We start from the raw sequence: 6,000 nt of genomic DNA, 5'->3' as shown, positions 1-6,000 counted from the left end.
TATTATACTAAAAACTAATGAGCTACAAAATTGCATACTCAAAATTTTTTTTTTTAAGAAATCGAGTTGAAAAATTAAAAAATTTTGATGAACAATTTTTTGGTATTTCTTGCATTTTTCCGAGCTCTGTATGAAATTAAAAAAATGATTTTTGTGGTTTTTTCTGTTGCATAAATTATATTAAAAAAAATGAAAAATTTGGTATAGAAAACATAAAAAAATAAAATCGTCAAAACGTCGGGCAACCATATTTTTGACGCTGACTGTATTTTGTTTATAACTATGATGGCAATATTTTAAGGCTTATTTTTTGCATACAATTCCGGCCTGTAGTTATCAATCATAAAAGAAGACGATTGTAGCTCTCAAGTATTTTTAACCCCGGTGAGACTCGAAGATAAATGGTAAATAAAAAGTAATTAAAAAAAACTACTAAAAGTTAAAGCAATAGTCTTTCCCCAGCTGTTAATATCTACGTGTCCCACACTTTCCAACGCCTTAAAGTATGCCACAGTTTCCAATTTTACATTCCACAAGCACACATCCTTTTCCAAGGCCAAATGTTTTTTGCGGTTCCTGTCCTTACCCGCGCCGCGGCAATTACTATCTCTCTGCCCACAGCATGACATTGCATACATGACCTTCTCGTGTCACGAACATGCCAATGCATAACAAAAATCTAATTAAATCCAACACGATTCACGCTAGCAATTTAACCTTCAATGGGTGTGGGCAAGAAGCGGAAGAATAAGAATCGCGAAATTGAGAAAATAGGCAGACAAGGAGAAGAAGAAGCAGATGAAGTTGAAAAAAAAAGATGAGCAGATTGTGACTCACTGGCTATCGGTTGGCGGTCTGACTAGTCCTCGAAAGGCTGTCACATTTTAACATGCATATATGTATATGTATAATATATATCTACACAAAATTCTATTTAACCAAAGGTGCACGGTGACCTAGCAACCTACACAGGGACACACACAGCAAAATATGTATATGTATGTGCGCCGAAAACTGCCCTACGATTGCATAAATTATGAGCATACTTACAGGCGATTGACATTTACAAGTTACGACTGCCACGAAAAGTGAATGAAAACACATGCACACACACACAAACACACATACATATACTAAAGAAGTATAAAACAATTTATAGCGCTTGGCAGGTGGAAAAACAGTTTCGCTTTCAATTCAGCTGCCTGCTCGCGCGACAGGACATCTATCTGCTCGCTTGCTTGCTCGACTCGCCTGTCGAAGTCTTCAGTTGCCACATTTAGCTTATCAGTAGTTGGCAGGCCAGGCCGTTAGTTCGCCGTTAAAGTGAACTTTCGTGTAACACTTTTGATTTGATTTAAAAAATTTTAGTTTACTGTTTTTGGGTTGTCTATTTTTTAGTGGCATGCCACAACTTCAGCAGCTAAGTGTTGCAAAAATGTTTGAAAAATTTTCTATTATGCAATTATGCTGAGTTGCAAAATTTTTCATACAACTGACCTAATTTGATTTGAATTTTATTCAACGCGCATCCGCATCATTTTGAATTGACAATTTGACGGCTTTAGTGTGTGTGTGTAAAGATGTGCTTGTAATTGTGGCGTAATTGACATATTTAATTGATAGAAATGCAACGGGTAAGTGAGTTATCGAGTTTTTATTGGGGACAAAAAAAAAACAAACACACACACACATATGTATGTATGTACATACCCTTGTGGTCAGCTTATTAAATTTATTAGGTTAAAGTGCAAATTTCAGGACGCTAGAAAATCGCATTGATTTTTAATAATTTTTATGGCTGACTTTAACTTACTAAAATTTAATGCGCTACAAAACTGCATAGCCAAATTTTTTTCGAAAAATTCAAAATAAAAAGTTTAAAATTTTGGGTGGAAATGTTAAAAGTTTGTTGAATTTTCATAATTTTTGTACGAAGTGTGAAATGGGATTCATGTGGCGCTGGTTAGGTAAAGTGCTAAACTTTTATAAAAAAATATAAAGATTAAATAAAGAAAAGAAAAATAGCCAAAACTAGACAAAATGTCAATTGACTTAATCAGCTGACCGCAAGTATACATATATATACATATATGCAAATGTATGCAAACCTATTTTAATTGCAAAACAAAATAAATGTCTAAATTATTAACTATTTATTCAAACACACATTAGCGGCGCATTAATAGCCTACAATTAGGCACTGGCAGTGTGTTTATTATTGGTTTATTGAGTGCATTTAAATTTAAGTAATTCGCATTAAAAATTTTTGAAACCGCACATTAAGTGCTGCGCTTTTGTAATAGTTGTTTGTGTCAGAAGAGTAATTGGTTACGTTAATTTTGAAAAAAAAAAATTAAAAAAGTTAAAAATAATAAAAAATCAAAAATAAAATAGAAAATTACATAGGGGGCCAAACTGAGTGAGTGAGTGAATGGTGATTTTTCAATATTCACAATTAAAATTTGTTGTTATTTTTTTTTTAATATTGGTCATGTCTTAGCCGAAATTTTTAATCTCGATTTTAAGGGTACGCACCATGTGATTTTTTAGAAAAAAATCTACAGAGTAAAGTGCACATTAATTTTTACAATAACAAAAATGATGGTGAAAACAATGAAATATTTTCAGAAAAAAATTAACAAATGTTTAAAGTTTTTCCTTTTTTTAAACATTTTTAAACTTTATTCCAATTTTTTCAAAAACAATACGGTTAAATAATGTCTCAAAAACAAGTATGGCTAAAAACGAACCAAAGATATATTTTCAAACAAAATATTTTCTAAAGTAATGTACGCAAATAACACATTATATGTAAATATTTATGTAATAGTTTCTATTAATTGTTTAGCGCTGGAAAATTAACAGTTTGCTTGTAAGCAATTAAAAACAATATGTGTCCTACAAATGGCCAAACAATTTACTTAAGTGCAAAATAGTGTGTGAACAAAATGGTGTTTAAAAAAATGAATGAATTATTTAACCAAAAAAAACATTGATTGCCATTTTAAATTTTCACAGATTTTATGAAAAATATCAAAACAAAACAATGATAAAAATATAATACAAAGAAATTAAAAATTGTTGACAAGAACCAGAAAAATACAAGAAAACAAAAAATTTATAAATAGAAAAAAAAACACAAAAAAAGTACAAAAAAAAACGTATATAACTGTTTGCTATGCAGAAAAAAAAGAACCACATTTTTTGCTTATTCTACTAAAATAATTTCGACACACTTTAAAAAAAAAAAATCGGGCTAAAAATGTAAGCTCCGATGCGGTTTTTATTATAAGAAGCATTTTTTAGTTTGTCAAATTTTAATTTAAAAAAAGGGACAAACTGAATTTAGGTTTTATAGCGTTTTTTCTCGATCAATCGAATTCTATTTTTTTGATCAATTTTCCATTCATGTCAATTCTGAGTGTAAAAAGTTCGCTGCTCCAGAAAATATCCGGCTTACACAACTATGAACGCGCACTAAAATTTATGTAACTACCAGGAATCACTTTACATTGAAATGCATAAAATACTACGAGCACCGAAAATATTGCTACAGCTTAAACACCATTTCTTTGCTGCTGCAGCGACTGTTGGTAAAAGATAGCAGGTAAATAAATAAATATTTCACGGCATCGAGCTTGTAATGCCATGGCGTACATGTGTAAGTGACTTTGTGTGTATGTGAGTGAGTGCAGTTGCCACGTAAAACTGTATTTACAGTTGTTCTTATGCATATTTTGTTGTTTGCTTTGTTTTTGCAATATTTGCCCCCCTCCCTTTCAGGAGAAACAGCTGCTATCTTCACAAAACTATATACAATTTTCCCCTTTACCCATTTCCTGTGTTAAGCCCGCGCGTATGGAGGGAGGTGAGCTGCAGGATTTGGAAGCGTGAAGTCTTTGCTGGCTCGTAAATGTTGAAATGTTTATGGCAACATTATTTTTGGCAGCACTCCATTGAAATGGTGAAATGTAGCATACAACCAAACGTCCATGCACTCAATTGCAAAATTTAGGTGCAGAATTTCGAAAGGCTATAGCAGTGTGAATTGATTGGGTGGAAAATAGGGGAAATATGTAACTTTCTACTCAAACCTTTTTAGGTTTTAATGGTGATGGATAGTACGATCAAGAATTTGAAGATACATTCTTAAGTACTTAAAGCGCCTATAGGTTCCATAGAAAAAGCCAATACGATTTCCGACAAGAGAAAAATAAAGCTTGGACCTATCAAGTAGTTCAAAGAAAAAGCAGAGGACATGCCGTCGCAAAATTTTCAGAAAGTTCGGCAATGTCTGCCAAAAAGACTGAAGTGAAGAATGGACTTATTTTATATAAGTAGCACTGTACACTTCATTCTATTTTTCCACCTCAGTCGAGTGCAAATTCTGCATGACATTTAGGCAGACCAAGTCCTGGTATCGAAAACATTTATTGTTATAAAAAGGCTCATCATAGGTAGCAAGTGTCGTTCGGAGACATAAAACTATAGCATTCTTCATTAGTTGAACCTTATGCGGAAGCATATTGAGAGCTGTTGTAAAATCTGGGCCCATAATATGATCTTTTATCACTGTATATCTCATTTTATTGTATGTAGTTAAATTTGTAAATATGTATAATTTAAGTGCGTATTTCCGATAAGGTCAGCCCTCCTCAACTCATCGTTAAGTACAAAAGTATACTCCGTTTAATTAGGCACTCGAAAGCTATTGAAACACAAATTAATAATGGCACACAATTTTTATGTATGCTTACAGGCCATAAAAGTATTCCCACCAACACAAAGCCAATTGTAGTTAAGAAAAACAACAGCAACCTCATCGAAAATAAGTTTTACAATAACTATAACAGCAAGCAGTAACATAATTTAATTACACTGGTTTACAGCAAAAATTTTCCATGGATGCCACTATCCAATTTATATGTAGAATTACTCGCTGATTCCGAAAACCGGGTAAGTTTTTTTTTCTATGGATGATTTTCAAAATATTTGCAATTTACCGCTAAAAAAAAGAAGTGATTCCACTTAATCACGTATGTATACCTAATGTAGCAACTAAATAATCTTAATACGAAATATGGCAAATGAAAGCTAATGAAAATCCTCCATAGACCGTATATGCATCACTTTTCGATAGGCCTGATAGTTCCTAAGAAATTAATTAATCATTCCAGTTTTTTTTTTTTTTATGAAAAGGTGGAAAATCAGGAAACAAATTAAAAAGTAAAAGTTTCTGTGTAAATTTGTTTTTATTTTAAAGAAGAAAATTGATGGATAAATAAAAAAAGGAATGCGTGGTCAAATGAAAATGCGCAAGAATTTTTTGCATGAAAAAGGGGAAGGAAAGCGTGTACATGGTTTAAGTAACATGAAAATAATCGAAAATCTATATAAAAAAATTAGCTCGATTTTCGAAACCAGCATGCGGCTCGACATAGCAATTGGATAGGGGCATCCGTGGCACAAAAAAAATTAAAAAATTGTGATCTAGTGTTATTAAGTCATGTCAATTGCTGACATTTCCCCAATGATCGAGCCGCGCTGAACAGCAAAAATTGCAAACAATGGCGCGATACTAGGAATATTTAAATGTACATACAAATGGGCAAAAAGGACTAGCAAAATTTAACGGTGAAATTTTACAGTTGCTACAATTGCATGTTTACCATTAAAAAGGCTCATATTTGAAAGGTAAAAAATGTGAATGGATTGAGTGAAATACTTGTATTGAATGATAAATCACAAGAATCTTTGTTTCCATTATTGCTTTTGCTTGAACAAGTACTTACTTGGCTTTTGCTGTAAATTTTCTTGAAGGAATAAATATATGAGTATTTTTTTCTTGAGAGCTGCATACTGAGTTAAAAAATGTTGAAAAAAATAAAATTTCTTTTCCATTTCTTATGCGCCATTTTATTTAAACTTTTCGTTTTTCTTGAAAGCTGCAAACAGCCCTTTAACCGTTAAAATTTAATTCGATTTTTCCTATCAAATTTA

The sequence above is a fragment of the Rhagoletis pomonella genome, unplaced genomic scaffold (genome assembly GCF_013731165.1).
Source record: "Rhagoletis pomonella isolate Grant_MI unplaced genomic scaffold, Rhpom_1.0 Rhpom_scaffold_00013, whole genome shotgun sequence".
NCBI classification, from domain to species: domain Eukaryota; kingdom Metazoa; phylum Arthropoda; class Insecta; order Diptera; family Tephritidae; genus Rhagoletis; species Rhagoletis pomonella.
Note: the sequence above shows the minus strand (reverse complement) of the source record.